Below are 20,061 nucleotides of genomic sequence, written 5' to 3'. Positions count from 1 at the left end.
CGTTTCCGCTTTTCGCCTCCATCAGGAAAGCGGCCGCCGCCGCCCGGAATCGAACCCGCTTACTTGGGCTCAACAGCACAACGTCATATCCACTGCGCCACCACGGCGGGTAATTGTTTTTTTTTTAATAATACCAATCTTTGTTTCACTGCACTGAGTACATATTCGGGCCAGCCCAAGCCAAAAAAAGTCTTGTGGGGCTTTTTCTTAACATGCTCCGTTGTCGCTTTTCACGGTGGTAGTAGCAGTCATCGTCGGACAGCACCCCCCACGGCTCGCACGCAAATACCAAGATGTCAACGATCGCATCGCAAGAATCCTGGCTGATCACGACGGCTGAACCTCAGTCAATACGCTTCGGAATATTGCCCGCAACATCCGCTTCCGGTACTGATGAAGAGAACGGGTCTAGGCCCACTCGTCACAAGTCCACTCGTCATAGGCCAACTCGTCACAGGTAATCTGGTCAGGAATGCCAACTCGTCACAGGGCATTTCGTACGAGGAATTCTCGTATTACCGGAATATTCGTCACACGGAAAATTCGCATTACGAGCTTGTTTTCTAAAGCGATGTTTCCGCCTGCTATATATGCGTCGCCCATTTCAAAATGATGTAGGCGAGCGAGCGTTCTTTCAAGGTTTTTAACGCAGGAAGTTAGGTAAATATGCCGCCATACCGAGGTATATTAAAATGATAATAGCATGCAAATTTGTATTACATGGCACGCAAAAAAAGTAAACAAATTGTTATAAATGACGCAGTAAACAGGTTGTACATGAAATAAAAAAATGTTTATTGCACTCGCTTTGTACTGTTGTACTATTCCACTGTTGTCTGGCTGCCTCGTTGTGTAGGCGTCTTCAACGCTGGGTTGCGACGTTGTTCACTTCATTAGTACCGGAATCGGATGTTGCGGGCAATATTCCGAAGCGTATTGACTGTGGCTCAGCCGTCGTGATCAGGCAGGATTCTTGCGATGCGATCGTTGACATCTTGGTATTTGCGAGCTAGCCGTGGGGGGCCCACAAGATTTTTTGGCTTGGGCTGGCCCGAATATGTATTCAGTGCAGTGAAATAAAGATTATTATTATTTAAAAAAACAATTGCCCGCCGCGGTGGCGCAGCTGGATACGAAGCTGTGCTGTTGAGCCCAAGGAAGCGCGTTCTGTTCCCGGCCGCGGCGGACGCTTTTCTGATGGAGGGGAAAAGCGAAAACGTCCGTGTGTTCGAGATTTTGACGCACGCATATTAAACATCCCCAGGTGGTCAAAATGATTTCGGAGCCCTCCACTACGGCGCCCTTGTCACTTGTGTAGCGTCGGCGCGTTAACCCCCCCCCCCCCCCCACAATCAATCAAATCAACAAATAAACCATCTCAAACCTAATGCAATGCCTGGTGGTGTGTCCTTCAGTGTTTACATAGAAAGAAATCTTCCACCTTAGCTATGGTTCAAGCCTTGCGTGAGTTGGTGCAAGCTTCGCCAATTTTCTTTTTTTTTTTTTATTTGCGGACTGAAAGTGGGGGTTCGTGTTGTCTGCAAGGGCAGGTTATACGCGCGAAAATACGGACGTACACCACCACAACCCCGCTGACGATCAGTACTTGAAGTAGTGCAAATCGCGCTGACCTCTCCCCTCCCCCCTCTCCAGCAAAAGAAAAAAAACAGCTTTTTATGCACACCTGCTGGTCACACAGACCTCCGCACGCCCTCCTAAACAGCCGTAACGTATTTACCATTGTAGAAACCAGCCTCAGACCGGCTTTAAACGCCAATTTCCGGTCAGGGCTTCTAGGCTTTTGTTCACACGGCCGCAGTGTAACGAAATCCATGCGACGAGAAGGCACCTCCCACGAGAGTTCCTATCTCGAGATGGCACTGTACGAAAAGGCCGGTGTGACGAGTTGGCCTACGACGAGTTTTCCGGTGACGAGTGGGCTTGTGACGAGTGGGCTCGTTCCCGAAGAGAACAACGTTGGAACCCAGCGTTGAAGGCGCCTACACACAACGAGACACCGAGACAACAATGCAATAGTACAACAGTATAAAGCGAGTGGAATAAACATATTTTTATTTCATGTACGACATGCTCACTGCGTCATTTATAAGAATTTGTTTACTTTTTATGCGTGCCATGTAATACAAATTTGCATGCTATTATCATTTTAATATACCTCGGTATGGCGGCATATTTACCTAACTTCCTGCGTTAAAAACCTTGAAAGAACGCTCGCTCGCCTACATCATTTTGAAATGGGCGACGCATATATAGCAGGCGGAAACATCGCTTTAGAAAACAAGCTCGTAATGCGAATTTTCCGTGTGACGAATATTCCGGTAATACGAGAATTCCTCGTACGAAATGCCCTGTGACGAGTTGGCATTCCTGGCCACTTTTGGCCGCGAGGCCCACCACGTGAGAGCCCGGCGCTGCGATCGTTTTGACGTCACTTGTAGGATCACCGTTCCTATCTTGCTGCGTAGTTGGCTTGCAGCGCGTGACACTTCGCTTAGGAGGCGCGTTCTAAAAGTATTTTCGTGTTAATTTCCTTCGTTTGAAGTTAATTTTCAGTGTGTCAAGCGCATTTCGACCTAATGGTGACTGTATAACCGTATCAACTGTGGTAGATTATCCGCAAGCACCATGAGCGTGGTGGTATTTTACGCATGTGACCGAAGCGTAAGCAGCGGCTTGTTTCCGCGATCAACAATGTGGACTACGATGATCGCCGAGTGAAGTTTCTAGATTTCCCTTGTTTTCAAAAAATGTATAAAGCAGGAAATCGTGAAGCGTATATAACTGCTCGCAGAAGCACACGCACCCGCCGTGCCTGCCCGCACAGCCGACGTACGGTGCGGCTCGAACCGACGCAGGTCGCGGCAGCAACAACTTGTCGCCGCTTTTTAAAATCACACAAGTCGTGGAAAAGAAGTTCCGCATTGGTGAAAGTGGATGTTAGTGTGATGAAAAATTCTGATTGGTAGTGTCATCAGCTGTGGTTTTCAAAGCGATGCTCAAATATCTGCCGCGATTACGCCGACCGGCCACAGAGGTCGGTCCCGGCAGCGCCGGCCCGTTCACGAACGGTGCGGCGAGCGGCCTATGCTTGCACGCGAGAATCGGCCGAGGCCGTGCAGGTATTTTGATCGTCGATCGCTTCAACGGAAAATCACCGCGCTTACAGAGTTCCCAGCGCGGTGAAACATTCTGTTCGGAACTGCCACTCGCAACTCTAACGGCGATTAAATATCTGCTGCGACTCCAAGCCTAAAGTTCCCAACACCCGATTACGTGCATCCGAAGCCGGCTGCGAGCTGTTGGCGAAGGCCCTTCCGTAGGGCACGCGCGTGTTGCGTTTGGGTTCCTCTCACTTCTTGGGGGCCCCCAACGCTCGGTTCTCCTATTCTAAATATCCCCATTACCCGAAATCATTAACGACGTGTTTCGCCTCGTACGCAGCCTCGCCTCCTGTGAGCAGTCGTGAGTTTCGAAATTGATGCTTGAGAAATGCCGGCTTACTGTAAACATACAAAACACGCTGCAATTAAAAATTACCACGCCGAGCACCTAATGAAAACTAAATATTGCCTTGTTCGAACCGGCTCGAAGGCGTTAAAAACTATACGGTATGAACGCGATATGTATGAACGCGTTCATACATACCGTTCATACAGTCGCGAAAAGTAAACATCAGCCGTGCAGAGTACAGGCTACGGCAGTGATCATTAATCAAATCCGGGCATGACTATAAAAACATCGTAGGGGAAATGGGCACTGATTAAGCCAAACTGCAGACCATAACAATACTTTTAAGCATGTGCGGCGAAGCAATCTGATCACCGTTCTCGCGTCATTCATTTACCAGGCAATACGAGCAGTTCGCGCGTGAGATCATAAGTGAGCGACGCGTTTCTGTCACTGTTACAAGGTGTTTGCTTGCACACACATGTCCCGTCACAAGTATTTCATAATGAATTTACAGCGTACTTTTCTCGGCATCAGTTGCATCGTCCTTGGTGTTAGCTGGCTGCGTATGTAAGAGCTGTGGGTCGCGATGATAGCAACTACCTAAACGCGGCGGTGTCGCCGGGAACAAGAGAGTCGCTGATTGCTTGCCCGAATTATTTGGTTTACAGACAACTTTTTTGGTAATTTGCATCAAATCCACAAGGAGCGGGCGAGACAGTGGCCACAAAAAAAAAAAAAAAACACGCTTCCGCATACGCACGGGAAATGTGTTGTAGCAGACGACAACACGATTCGGCGTCCTACAAGTGACGTCACTCGTAGGTGGCGCCACGGTATGTCCTCGAGGCCATTACCTGTGGCGAGTTGGCCTATGACGAGTGGACTTGGGACGATTGGGCGTAGACCTTTGCTTTTAAACGAGGACGCTTAGGTTCGCGTCCGACATAGCGAGTTTTTTTTAGCTTTCTGAATTTTTCGGTGATCGTGTTTTTTAGCGCTTTTTTTACTCTGCTTTTAACGATAACGAGATTAGACGCACAGGACCTGCAGAATATGTTGGATTACGTTAATATAGGTTGCGTTCTGTGTCTTTGGGTTGGGCTAGATTAGGTTTGTTGCAGTTAAAGGGACACTGAAGTGATATGTAAACATTGCGGGATTACTAGCGCAAATTCTAGTCTGGAGTCCCCAGGCCATGTTTTGACCCCTCTGGGTGCGTTTACGCGATTTTATTTAGTAGAAAAATTAATTCGAAAATGCTGTCGTCCTCTCTTTACGCTCGTCCATTTTCTGTGGCGTTTTCGTGTGACGTCGGGAGGAGCCGAGCTCGCAATTGGCTGCGCTACTGCACGGCTCCCGGCCCAGCGTTTCGTCCGCCGGCCGCCGAAGGGTCGTCGCAATTCGTTCGCTCAGTTGAAACGAAGCCAGGACACGTTCGTGAATGGAAGAATGGGCCTTTCTTTACTTGGTTAGTTTGTACACTGTATCTAGCTCCAAGTCAAGGTCGCTTCAAACAAGCGCTGCAAAAGCGCACATGCGACGCTTCGCTGACTGGTACGCCAGTAGGAAAATATAAGGCCTCTTGAAGGCGGGTGAAGAGTCTGTGAAGTCAATATAGGTACTAAGGAAATAAAATCAACTGATATGTTTACCGTACAGCGTAAAACTAGGGTGCGGGAAGCACTTTTTTGCGCTGGGCGAACAAGCACAGCGGTCAGCAGCACGACTACGCATCTGCGAACGCTTTTCCGTCTAAGAAATGCAATTGCTAGACGTGAGATAATGTGGAAACTTGGGGGATGCTTACTGTACGAGCGCAAAACAACAAATAGTCACCTAAGCTGCTCGAAATGCCAAAACTAAATAAAAGTGTAAACTGGTTATACAATATATAACTTGTATTACCACGGTCAGCAGGACCCGCCCCGTGGCCGAGTGGGCAGGAGCGCTAGGTATATCATTGCAATTGTTTTGCAAGTCGCGAGTTCGCATCTCCGCGGGTGCGTGCTTTTTTGTTGTAAGTGAACTTTTTCGTTTTCCGCCGATGTTTTCTATTCTGAGTTCACCTTTTTTTGGGCCGCAACGTTCATTGCTCCACGAACTAGTTCACAGCACGCGCGCAGGCTGGCACTGGCGCGCTAGTGAGTTCTCGTTGGCGTGCTGTTGCCATAAGCACCGACTGCTTGCGGGCAGTGGGCACATGCCAGAATCAACAGACCCTTGGCCTGGTGCGAGCACGCTTTTTACGATACAGGCATGAGTGAGGCAAGCTCCAAATATGGGGGAAAGCGCATGGCATTTGAGCGTCTGCAGGGACGCGGAGGGCGTTCATGCACTGCGTAGGCCTCGGCTAGTGAATGCTACGATTACAAGCCGTCCTGGGAGGCTTATCTTACGCATTTTACAGCCGACAACATGGCAGAAGCGCGGTACGATGATTACTGAGATATTGAGAATGCTCATCCAACAACGCCATCGGTTGTGTTTTACAGAACCGAAACCGAAACTTGTTTGATTACTAACCTTGGACATCGTCCAATCACGGTGCTCCCTCCTCCCAACGTCACAGCTTTAGTTGGTGCGGCCGCCGCAAACCGCGCATAGTAGTTTTTCTTTTTTTGCGCTATGTAAAATAATTACCGATTTGTCAACCGGATAAACGATGAAAAGTGGGCTAATTTGAGCCAGTCTACGCAGTGCAAGCAAAAACGGGAGCTTGACAAATTCACTTCACTGTCCCTTTAATTGGTCTGGATTTGGGTAGTTTATGATGCGTTCGGTTATACTACGTTAGGTTTGATGAGGTTATGTTAGGTTAGGTTACGTTGGGACGCAACATTATTCAGCGAATTTCAGGCCAGCCAGCTTTTATGGAAACTTCCGTGAGAATTTCCCGGAGGTAATTCTCACGGCTGCCGTGAGATTAGACGCAGCCAAAAGTTTATGTGCGCTTATTTACATTCGTACAAAATAATGAAAAAGGGGGGTGAAGCATTGGAATTAACTACCAGGGAACGAATCCCTCTTCGGCGAAGCCGATGGGGTGGCGCACGTGTCGTACACAGAAATACAGATATACTCAAATTTTCGTCCTTTCGCGGGAAGGATTTTGTATCTACACCCTCCCATTATGTCCCACCCCGTCGTAAACCACACGATCGCTTTCGCTTATGCGCAATCTGCGAGAAAAAAAACGCAAAAACATCCCCCTCGCGAGGGGCACGATCAAATGCAGAGCATTTCCGGGGGCGCATGACGTTAAGTAGTTTGCGTTACGTTATTGTTCCATTGCGTAGCACCACTGGTTGAAGGTCTTGATTCCATCTCGTGCAACAGAGACTCGACGACGGCAACTGCTGACGAGAGAGCGCGGCGATGAGTGCGTTCCAGCCTCGCCGACACCCGCCTTTATCACGCCACGATCGCGCCACGCGCGCGCGATGCTGACGTCACGATCACGCCACAGATGTTGTTGATCCCGCCACGCACGCGCCCCCACCTGTTGGGCGCGAACCGACCGCGGAGCGAGCGCGCGATGCGAGCGGAGTGTAGGCGAGGAGGAGCGGGGGAGAGGTCGCACCTGCGAGCGATGCGGACTACTACGGACGCCTAGAACGGGTGACATCGTGAGTTAAAGAAATCATTTAAAACGTGCTTTGGCACACTGAATGGGTTGCCTTGGCTAGCTGAAACTGCAGCGCGTGTTTAGCCGCAGGAATGCCAGCGGGGGCCCGATCCAAGGGCCAGCGTTTTAGGCAAGCTTCCGCGAAAGCAGGCGCGTGCAAGCTCCTTCCTTAATTCCCATGTGTTGAGAGGGATTTGGGAAAGACAGGTGGCAGCCCCTTCGGTCCAGAATCTGGGTCCAGAATAAAAAATTTACAGGTTTTAAGGAGTTTTCACTGCACGAACACATCAGTTGGTTTTTGTTTTGTTTGGCTTTTGGACAGGATCTCTAGGATGCATTTTTTATAGCCGGCATCTGTGCTCTCGTTGTGAATATTTCACGCCTACTTATGAATTCGCAAACTTTTCAAACTATTTCTCCTTTAAATATTTGTTGGGGATAGTTCATCGAGCCTCTTTCATTTATTTGCCCTTCTCATAAATGTTTTTTTGAATTTAATATTGGATTACTTAAAGTCGTTCTTCCAATATTTTTTTCTGAGTCGCGAAATTATTTTTCACAAAAGTATCGAATGTGAGCTTCAGAGATACAAGTGAGCCACGATACAAAGTCGTTCTTTTACGGAAACGCTCCTTTGACGCGCATGATTGCTGCGGAAACGGAAAATATTTCTTACGCACTAAGCGCTCTTCCGTGCTTTGAAACAAAGTAACCACCTATGTTACAAATAAGAATTAAATGGATTAACACTGCAGCTAGAAGCACATTATCAGTCGGAATCGTAGCGCTGAAGTGTTACGCTTTGGATTTTTAACTTACATCATTCCACGCGATTTGAGTTGCAGCGTCTCATTATAACCTGCAGCATGCCTGTTGCAGTCGGCACTATATATATACCATGTATAATGTCGCGCCGACACCTGCTTCTGTGAACATCATTTTAATAGGTAATGCTGTGCGGCTCAAAAGAGTGCTGATGATGGGGAGCTCCAGGTGACATTGGTCTCAGATCATGAACATATTATAGGAATTATACTCTGCGGCAAAACGCCAATAATTACACATGAGCAGTCCTTTCGATCTGTGTGTATGCTGCAGAAAACATTTAAGAGTGCTTTCAACGTGATTACACAGCATTTCCAAATTTTGATTCACAAACACAATAAACCCGGCGCAGTCCCTGCTAACTACGAATGAGTCGGGACGGAAGCGTGTGGCAAGATATAATAGGTGCCTTCAGTAATGCATTGCTAATAACCCCTTTTACGCTGCTATTTACGCTGGCTGCTATGTAGTGGAACGGTTCTCTGTCCTTCGGCAAGCTGATTCACAGCGTTTAGTCAGGGAACTGTCCAGAATTCATTCTGGAAATAAAAAGATTTGATTTGATTTGATTTAAGTACTTGCGTTACCAGAAATGCAGAATGCCAAAAAATTGCAACCTCTTCGCCAAGGCGTTATAAAGGCACATGGTCCCTTCCCCGTGCGGTGGCACTCGTTTACGCAGCCTTTGTCGTAGGGACTCCACCATGTGCAAAAAGAAAATAATCACTCTCACTGATTTTCGAAAAAAAAATTCTAACAAGTCGTCAAAAAACGAGTGAAACACAATGATACTGTCACTGGTTTGTTATATAAAATACTGGTCGCTACAATACTGGTCTTTATATGAAATGAGTCGCTAAAAAATAACGAACGATTACGTTTTATAGATGCTACAAATATCCCAAACATTTAACACACAAACGGACGTCTTTTTCTGGCAAAGCCCTTTAACCATACCCTTGCCTAAAATAACGCAGAATTGCGAACAGGAACATCTGCAATAAATAGGTAAGAATTGCGTGACGCCCATGTTGCCCCCCCGAAAGGTCCGTGCACAGAAAATACCGTACCGAACCGCCCTGTACCTAAACGTTCTATACCGAACACCGGAGCCACCCCACACGGCCCCACCGCACTATATCTCCGCCCCACTATATTCGCACTTTCCAGCGAATATAGGTGGCGTGACGGGGTATCCAAAATGGAGGACGGGACGATAATCGGGACGTCGTGTAAGCGCGCGCGTCTGGAGGAAAAAGCCGATCCGGGCCCATTAATGTCTACTCACACCATCTTTTTCCTTGCCGATGAGACACGAAGGTGCTTTGCCGAAGGCGAAGCAGTCTCTAACGCCCGTCACTCAGTGTTTTGCGGCATCAGGGAGGCCACCGATGACATGCTGAGCATCGAGGGATTGGGCCTGCAACCGAATGGCGTCACCAACATTTGTTGGCTGAAGGTTCTATAAAGGATGCTGCACTTCCATTCATGCTCGTAAAATTGTTCAAGCACACTTTACGAATATTTATTACGCGCCAAGCAGAGCTCGGTAGACGTAACCGAGGATTCAGCGTTTGTTATTGCCATTTGCGCAATTGTGTCGGGTAAAGTGCGAATAATGCGAGTAAATTATAATTTTGTTCGCTGTTTTTACGAGCAAAGATCCAATGGCGTTTATGCAGGTTACAGGTAATAATAACCATACCGAAACTAAATATCAAACGCTGACGCCTCTATGGCAGGGCCTGTTACATCAGCTGCGCTGTGTTTTGAGTGCGCTGTCGGAAACGAAGATGCCGCAGTAACAAGTTCATTTATTTATTATAAATACCTAAATCGTCAACTCCTTTGGGGGGTTAGAAAAGAAAAAAAAAGCAGAAAATTCAAAACAGTAATCACACATAATGCTTCTAAAAAGACAACGAAGCGCAAACAACCCAACAAAGCACAAAATGCAACTGGAATGCAGCATTTATTCAAAGAAACCAGCACGTTAATGAAAGAACGATGACGTTCTCCTGTTGGTCCTTGGCTTCTCTTTTTTCTCGTGCGTGCGCATAGGAATGTTATGTGGCGCCATGGCGCCTTTCTTCAACCGCGGTTTCAGTGGCTGCAGACCATCTATTAATAAACGACGCACTCAACTTGCATGAAAAAGACACCATCAATTACGAGAGATCTAACTAAACTTACGGATATTGCTCCAGAAGAAGTCAGCTTTCGTGAAGTGACTGCTGCAAACCCCGTTGTGTTGCTGACACCTTTCCCAAAGCGGAGCATAGTTATCCAAACCTTTCAGGCTTTTTTAGCTCTTGGAAAGGCATGAACGCTGGCTTTTCCCGCCACTAAGCGATTTCTATATTGCGGTGCACAGCACATTCGAGTGCTTTTTGGTTTTGCGGTCTCAATCCCCACGTTTCCGAACACTCCGGCTGCCTTCGCCCGGGACGCCGATCATCTACAAATAGCTTCTGAAAAAATGCTCGCGGCGGCGCCTCCGTTGCTGGAAGGTATGAATATCCAATATTTTTGTTGTTGCTTGTTTGCGATACGATTGGTGTCGTTGTTATAGAAACAAAGCAGTTTTTTTTAAGATTCAGCCTCTGGTTCGTCTTTGTGGCCCCTTAAACCATCGTTTACCACGTGAGTCAACAAAAGTAAACTCTCATTGAGACAAACACGAAGGGACCATGAACATTTGTTCCTGTTATCATAAATTTCTCTTAAACGGACGTTTTTAGCCTTGTGTAGCTTAGAAGCGAGCAAAATTGTCGTTCGTATTAACAGTTTGTCCTAACGAGAGTCGGTTGCATGTGGAGGGCTCTTAGAATGGCTCTTACTAAATTTTGGGGCAACGCTATTCTAAGCTACATTGGACCGAACTCGTGTCGACGGCGAGAAACCTACGGAAGTGCGTGTGAAACAAAGTGAGCGGCGGTTTATTTCACGTACCCAAGAACTGCAGCTTTACAAACGTTTTTGAATTGTTCAGGCACAGCTGGTCTAAAAAATTAGGTCGTGAAGAACACAACGACACCCAAGATTCAAGAAGCACGACGCGACGAGCACTCTAATTTTAATTTTCTTTTTAACTCAGAATGCAGATTTTTAATTCAGAATTCAGAAGAACTTTTTAATTCAGAATTACCTCATTTGGCAAATAATGTGTTTTACTAAGTTTCTTCAATGGGCCCTGCAATGTGCTTCGCGTCACCCCTTCCTCCTCCTCCCCCCACTTCAAACTTCCGAGTAATGATGGGGATGAATGCCATTTATAGGTTGGAGTCAATTTGCTGTGTTAGGGCACCAGACCAGTGACTGGTGCCCTTATTCCGTGTTGCAGGTTCCGAGTAATGCTCGCCCGGCGTGCTGTTCTTGGCGATTTAATTTATTTTATTACAATACGCACGAACATGACTAGCAATGCGTTTTTCCGGGGTGTGCACTTTTCAACCTAATCCCATCTCCCCCGTTTCAGTCCAACCCTGCCAATCCACTCGTGCTCTTTCCCCCCCTTTTAACCTCCCCGCTTTCGAAACGACTGTGCACGCTGCCCCCTTTCCTCTTCTCCCGTGAACGCGGGCGGGGAGAACAGGGAAGGGGATAGACGGGGGGCCCTTGCCCCGCCGTGATGAATGGCGATGCGCTGAAAAGAAGAAGCAGAAGAAGAAAGTGGCTGTTGGAGGTTAGGGGAGGTAGAGATAGTGATCTGCAACTGTCGGGCGAGGCAGAACAAGAGAGAGAGAGAGAGAGAGAGAAAAAATAGCGGGAAGTTGCGAGGGCTGGTAAACGAGGGAGATAGACTGTAGAAGGGGACCTGGCTAAAATATAAGAGTGGTAAACAGGCTGGTTCACGGGTCTGTGTGAGGGGGTATTGTTATCGCCTTGTTCAATTTTCACAGCCTGCCTCCGCTCCCGTAAAGGGCCCCGCCAAGGTGTTCCACTGCTATCCATGACGTCGATGCTCCGGTACCCTTTCCGGCTGAGTCAATCTCTTCCTGGAAGCATTAGTGACGAGAATTGATTTTAGAGTGTGTAATACCCCTGTCACACGGGCACTTTCAATCGCGATTGAGTCGATCCGGATCGAGCTCAATCCGGATCGGGCGCATGCTAAAGGGCAGTTTCAGTCGCGATCGAGCTCGATCCCGCTCGAACTCAATCCTGGTTTCTCAAGCGCGATCGAGGCTTCAAGCGCGATCGAACGAAAGCGGCGATACTCTCGTCCCCGCTCACTAATGACACAGAAGGTGAAAACTTCAACTAACGCTACAAACTGTGTCAAATAACTTGACCCAAATAAGCGTTAGGTAACATTTACATAGTTACGTATACCTACGACCGCGAGAAGTTACCCGACGCCGGCCGCAAGTACAATGTTAGCGCCAGCTAGCGTGCACGAGTGCAACCGGTGCAACTTTTCGATCGCGATTGAAAGGGGCCGTGTAGCAGCGGCAGTGCGTCGAGCGCGCTCGAAAACTCGATCGCGATTCACTTCAATCGCGATTGAAAGTGCCCGTGTGACAGGGGTATAACGTCCATGGATTCGTGTTTAAAAAAAACAATATATTAAAGTCACCAAGTAATTATAAATTAACTGTATGTGTTGTTTACCTCACAGCACTGAAGAAAATTAATTGCAGAACTCTATCGAAATCATAACGTAACTCCCAGAAACGTAACGCTCATTGCAGCTACTTTTTGAAACACAGTTCGGAATATCAGGCTTTTTGCCGACGTAATTACATCCGCTTCCGCCATTTGAATCTTCATTATAAAACATTACGATGATAGCAACCATTGCTTTAAAATATATGTAGAAATCCAGACAAATGTGTATCATTCTTAAGCCGCTTTTCCAGAGTGAGTTTTTGAGAGTCGAATACGGCTGCGAGTCGCAAAAAACGTTGTATTATTTTATTCTTTTAAAGTTTCTTTTGTTTCTTTTCGCCAATGATATAAATATATACGATCATAGTGATGAAGGGCCTTTACTTCGCTAATGATGTTTTCTTTTTCGGATGATGCAAGGCGTACTGCAGCGTTGGTGCGTTTACGCTATTTTTTATTCGTACTACATTTCCACCTTTAATTTGCGGATTGTTTCGTTTGTTGTTTGCTTTTAGGGGGAAATGTATAGGATCCATATATTTTTGTTTTGTCAGATCATTTTTGTTAAAATTGTATTTTTTCTATTTTACTTTTTTGTGATATTTAAAACTTATGTCCTACCAATTATCTCCATTTAGGCCATTATAACCAGCCACTCAAGGTAAAACTTCCACCAAATCTGCATTTTTGTGGAAATGCAGGGCGTTACACGGTTCGCAATCTCGTAATTTTTATTTCGTATTTTGAGTGTTGTTCAGAGGACTTTTCTTATCTATTCTTCGGTTTTGTGAGGTATAATATGCATATTTTTAACTTGGTCAGATCATTTTCGTTAAAATGTTAGGTTTCCTGCTTTTCTTTTTTTGATATTTAGAAATTCTGTTCGACCAATTATCTCGCTATAATCTATTATTTCGAATAAAGGTAGAACGTCCGCCAAATCTGCATTTTTGAGGGAATGCAGGGCAGTACACGGCTTCTCGTCTTTTTCGCCGCTTTTATTTCCTATTTTGAACGTTCTTTTTCAGACTTCTTTTGTTTATTCTTGGGTTTGGGGGGGGGGGGAGATGTATAAGATGCATATTTTTTATTTTGTCAGGTCATTTTTTGTGAAACTTACACTTTTTCAACCTTTCTTCCGTTTGGGTTTTCAAAATTCCGTCGGACCAGTGGCTGAAGAATGGAATGCAGAGCTATACAATTCTCTGAATGTCTGCGCATCTTTTCACCGTTTAATAATAATGTACGCTGATTGCAACATGAACAGGCTTCATTTTAATTACGGCGTGAATATGAACGGTACCAACGGAGTCAAAATTTTACTGAGAGTCGCAAACTGTCATTGGCCAAATACACCGTCCTTTTGTCCTCGTTATGGATATGCATATTAAAATTAGCTGTTCTGACTTCCACACTTCAGTTCTTTCCCCAGAGTGTACGTAGTCGTTCTGCAGTCAGTCCGTATTTATTCGTTTATTTATTTATTTATTTATTTATTTATTTATTTATTTATTTATTTATTTATTTATTTAGATTACTACATTCGTCCAAAGGGAATTTTTGTAAGAGATACATAGAAGAATGTGTACAGTACGAAAATGGACTATAAAAATATACAGGGACATTTATTAAAAGATTTCAACTAAGAGAGTTGCTCAACATGAAAGAAGAGCAACGACAAAGGGGAAAATTAAAAAAAAAAGGAAAGAAGGAAAAACGCGAAACAAGAAAAAGACGGACATCATATGACACTAATCAAAGGGGTGATAAAAACTTTGCAATAAGCAGCATTGTGAAGCAGTAACAAAATATACATACACAAATAAAAACCGGAAAAAATTCATGACAACTGAAGTTATATATGCTGCGTTCTATGTATTACAACGTTGTTTGCTACAATATATCCCGTTTTTTGATTAATTTTTTAAAGAAGAAAGATAGCGAGAAGAAAGGCGCAACTTCAAAGAGAAAAGGCAGTGAATGAAAATTATTCTGCACACAGAAACAGAATGCAGTTTTACGCGCCCTAAGCCTGCTTTCTTTTGGCTCTTTCTTTCTTTCGTTTTCTGTTTTTCTCGGCAAAACAGGGGGCCAGCTCCACTCACTAAATCTAAACTCAGAAACTAAAACTCGCAAACTAAAAAAAAAAAAAAGAGAGAGAGACGTCGCGGTAGCCCTCTTTCCTCTTGACAGGAAGCCCTCCGCCGTGCCCGCAAGGCCGTGCCCACGCACGGCCTTGCGCAGGGGAATGGAGAGGGGGAACAATAGCGGGAATTTACCTAATATGTTTTCTGGTTGAAATGACATTCAATCACAGTTGTATTTTTGGGATGCCTTAAAACGAGTAATCTTAGCGCTACTAACACGGTGACCTGACCAGCTGTAATATTGATTAGTTGAGCCCACTAATTGGGGTTATGGAAATCGGAAAAGGTTTAGGTTGCATTATTACTGGTGGACCAAAAAAACGCGTGGCATCACTGTCCGAAAACGTTCGTATCCCTTGCGCCCATACCACCAAGAGATACGAAAACAAATGGTCGACTGAAAAAAAAAGAAAAGTTTCCGCAGTGTCAAATCAGGGACTTAAATAAAACGATTAAATTTTGGAGAAATAGTCGCATCAGCATACTTAATAGTTCCTGGTTGGCTGTATAACATTACAGAATAGCAGAAATGTCGGTTTTATCTGAAGCAATGAACAGAAGCAACGCATTGACTTATCATAATAGCGAAAATAGAGATAGTTGGAAAGAGATTACAAAAAATAAAAGGCAGCAAAAGATATAAAAGTGAACATACGAGATCAAAATTAGGCACCTTATATATCTCCCCCCAGATAAAGACGCAATAAAAAAAGCCTATAAAGGTATACGGGTACACGAAAAGAAAAATACAAAAACGGACCAAGCCCTTAACATCCTGCGGTTGTGCGAAATGTGTGATTGGCTGAGTTAACACACTTAATCGTTATATTTAACTTAAACGGAAATAATGGGTCGAACAAAATAATACGGGAAAATAAAATATATATATATAACAGTATACTTGCGAAATATACCATATTTTTACCTCCTAAACAAAGACTTAAAACAATGAAAAACCCATCAAAACAACGACGGAAACAGGAATAGAAAATTGTGAAAACTTACCGAGAGTGCCGTGCATTTGCCCGAAAATGCGGAATCGGCGGACGTAACACATTTAATTGTTATAATAGCGTAGATAGCGATAATTAATCGCAGGGAATGTGAAAAGGCATGCACACAAAAACGTAAAAATCCTAAAATATGTACGAAGAGTACCAATGAAATAAAAATTTTTTACCTTATATGCCGCCATCAGGAAGCGACGACAAAATTAAAACAAGTCTTTTTTATCTTATAAGCCGCCCTCACGAACCGACGACAAGAATTAAACCATTCTTAACAGGATGACGGAAACACGAATAAAAAATTATGAAAAGCACCATCCCCGCACTGCGCCTTGCATCGGCGAAAATCATGATGCATAATTGGCGAAGTTGAGGCCCTTGATCGCAACGTTAGTGCAAGCGTACATTTATCTGGTTTCATCAGGGATCCAGAGTTTGTATGTATATCTAACTAACGTTTGGGTTTGGTCTGCTCTTACCTTCTTCGTTTAGGCGCTGTTCCACTGTTTTATGTTTTGTGTGCATGTATAGTTTTGTTATACTTATTAGCAAACTTCTGTAAGAAAGAAAGTATACATTATTGGCGGAAAGAAACACAGCAAAACTTTAGAACAATAAGATAACTCAACTTAATTAGCTACTCTAATCCGGCTAGGAAAAGAAAATCATCGTGAATACAAGTGGCGTAACAATCGTATGCATTACTATACAATTCTCTGAATGTCGGCACATCTATTAACCTTTTAATAATAATATGTGCTGAGTGAAACATGAACCGGCTGCACTTTAATTACGGCGCTGCACATTAACTCTGCCAACGGTGACAAAATTGTGCTGAGCCCCGCGAGCTGTCATCGGTCAAATACACCGTCCTCGTTCTTGGGATGCATATTAAAGTTAGTCGTTCTGACTTTCACACTTTATCTCCTTCAGCGCTGCACGGGAGATGATCCCGAGTGCACACGTAGTCGTTCTGCAGTAAGGATGTGTTTATTTATTTATTTATTTATTTATTTATTTATTTATTTATTTATTTATTTATTTATTTAGATGACTACCATCGCCAGAAAGGCATTGTTGTAGGAGATGCATAAAAGAATGCGCACAGTCCAAAAATGAACTCACCAATCTCACGCTAAGGCAACAAATATACAAGCATAAAAATATACAGAGACATTTATTAAAAGATCGCAGCCAAGAGTGTTGCTCTACACCAAAGGACCGCCGAAGAGAAAGGAAAGAAATAAAAAAAAAAGGAAAGAAGTTTGGAAAAGGCGAAGGAAGAGAAAAAACGGGCATCGTATAAAACCACTCAAACGGGTAATAACAATATTGCAATAAGCAGAACTGGGCAGTAGTAATAAAATATGCAAATAACAAATAAAAAACAGGAACAAATTCACGGCAATTGAAGTAATGCTGCATTCTGCGTGTTACAACGTTATCTGCTACAATATCCGGTCACTAGAAGTTCTGCCTTAGCGAGATTTTCAGACTTATTTTTTAAAGAAAAAAGATAGAGAGAAGAAAGACCAAATTCAAGGAGAAAAGGCAGTAAATAACAATTATTCCGCACACAGGAACAGAATGCAGTTTACGCGCTCTGACTCCGCGTTCTTTTACCTCTCCCCTTCCCCCGTGTTCGGTTTTGCTCGGCAAAAAAGAGGCGCTGCTCCGCTCACTAGAACTAGACTCTCAAACAAAAACTGAAACTCACAAACTAAAAAAAAAATACGTCGTGGTAGCCCTCCTTCCCCTTGACCAGAAGCCCTCCGCATCCAAACAAGTTCACAAAGGCCGCGCCTACCCGAGGGGCCCGCGCGGGGAGAGGGGCCAACAGTTTCAAGGGTGGTTCTGGCATGGGTGAAGTCGCACGCCGGGGAAAGGAAAGGGGGGATTTCCCCGCGTGGCAAGTGGCACGCGGGGGAATCGGCACGGTGATTTCGGAACGGGAGGATGGCCCGCGGGGGGCGCATGCTACACCCGTTTTTCCCAATCTCGTCTGCAATGCAGATTCCGCAAAGCACGAAAAATTGCAAAAATGCAAACTCGAGCCCAGTTTCCTTAGCGCATGATTACCGATTGAATGGCAAGGCTCATTTTCACATACCACGAGCGCGAGCGTCTACTTGAGCTCATTAAGGAACCACGTCCGCTGGATGAAAGCGCACGTCAGTGCGCCTTTCATCCCGCGGCCATGCCCGAACTTTACCTTCGTGAATTCGAAACCCGTGGAGTTTACTGGTTGAGGTTCGTGGAGTGGTGTTGGCATTTTAATTTTCCTTGTATTTTGGTCAGCGCGACTGACCCATAAACCCTTTTCCCTCATTGTTTCTTTTGTCTTCTTGTACATATTGCTTTGGCATTTGCTTACATACGGCCACCGGTTGACTCAAATGCGGCTCCGAGAATTCCAGCCACAAGGTCTGCAAGCCCCGAACAGCCCTGCACTAGACTTGCCTCCGTACCTGGCGACGACCCTCCACCGGCGGTTCTGTTCTCTCCCCGCCAACGCGCCCCACCACTTTTGCACAATGGGATAAACGGCCAGCTTAAAGGTCGTTCGCTCTGCAGGCCAAAACTCTCACCGGCTCCCCTCCCATTTTCCGGGAACCTTGTTCCGGTTCGCGCGTCGACAGATGAGGGGGCCGTCCCATGTGTAAGTGGCGATTACCCTTTGTTGTTTGGAGACGGAGGTTTGGCAGCGAGGAGCGCTAACACCTCGGCGTGTGTCAGCGCTCCTTAGCCTTAGGCGTGTGTCATGGAGGAAGGCTTCAAAGGGAAGAATTTAAACTTATGTGCCACTTTACACCAACTTTTAATACATATCTGGTGCCCTTGTTATTTTATTTTAGGAGCGCAGCACCTTAGGACCTCGCTCTGTCCGGGGCTAGGCGTCAGTGTACACAGTGTTGCGCGTGCGCGAGGAGCATTGGATTGGATTCGGATTGGATTGAAATGGATTGGATTGGATTAAATTGAATTTATCGGATTGAATTGGATTGGAATTGTATATACTGAACACACACGTTGTCACTCATTTACGTGCGCGAGTGGGAAATGCCACGGGTGGTTTACGGTAAGAACGATATTCCTCGTGTTTCGCCACTCGTCATGATTCACTTCGTGGAGATGCGTGATTTCTTTTTTCTTTTTTTTTTTTTTTTTTGCAACGTCCGCTTTCTAGACGGCTTCCGGGCTTTGCACTGCCGTTGCCACCTGTTTTTTTTTTTTTTTGTTTTGTTTTTCCGGGGTTATCTCTCCTTTTCAAAACAACGGATTACTTATGGCGCCCCCCCTTTTGCGTTCGACTTGTTTTCAGTACGTTGTTTTTATATTTATGTGAAGACACACATTTCTGTTCGAAAAATTCTTACTTAATTTTAATTAATGTGTGCGGAGTATGGAGCTCCCGTATTTTTATCAGGCTATGTTTGCTACCTTCCTAGCTCCTCGTTGGCGTGTAAGCGTTGCTACGTCCTACTATGGACTAGTATTGCAGTGCAAGCTGTCTTCGCCGAGCATCCAACAAAAATTAATGAAGTGTCCAGCTGTTTCTCCAAAAAAATGCATAACTGTCCCATATAAATTTTTAGTCCAACGTATTTAATTTAATAACGTGAATTACGATTATTGGTGTAAGGAATTTTCAAAGTTTTTCAATTTAAACAACGCTATAATGCTAATGCAAACTCTAACGCAACCGCAAACGTCTATCTTATTCGACGCCCACACACAACAAAGACAAAAATTGCCACAAAATGTAATCGAAACACCATAAAATCGTGACAAAGTGGTAAACATGTGACGCATCTGCACAAAAAAAAAGCGTAATTGCCGATTTTAACAGGCAATTTTAACAGTACTGGAAATAGAGATAACTGGAACAACATAATGCAAAACAAAATAAGAGCATATAAATATAAAAATAGAAATCTGGATCTTCGAAGTGAAATATGTTTATTCTCTACAGCACCCGCACACGATGCAGACAAAATGAGAATCCCCCTTCTCGCCCACTCGAAAAAAAAAAACAGAAGCAAGGATTAAAAGTGATGAAAACTTGAGCACCAACCATGTAACCCCTCGCAAGCGCACAAGGCGCACTTGGTGCAGATAACACTTTTATTCCACGTAGCGTGTGAATGAAACCACTGGTAAAAAGAAAATTTTAGAAAATAAAGTGCCAAACCTATGTTCGTTGTAGGGTTTAACGCGCCGACGCAACACAGTCGATGAAGCGTGCCGTAGTGGAGGGCTCCGGATTAATTTTGACCCCCTGAGAATCTACGTGCGCGGAAATCAACTACACACGGGCGTTTTTGCTTTTCGCCTTCATAAGAAAAGCGGCCGCCGCGGCCGGGAATCGAACCCG

The sequence above is a fragment of the Haemaphysalis longicornis genome, unplaced genomic scaffold, assembly GCF_048455015.1.
Source record: "Haemaphysalis longicornis isolate Haplotype H1 unplaced genomic scaffold, Haemaphysalis longicornis Haplotype H1 scaffold_6, whole genome shotgun sequence".
NCBI lineage: Eukaryota > Metazoa > Arthropoda > Arachnida > Ixodida > Ixodidae > Haemaphysalis > Haemaphysalis longicornis.
This window is presented reverse-complemented; position numbering follows the sequence as displayed.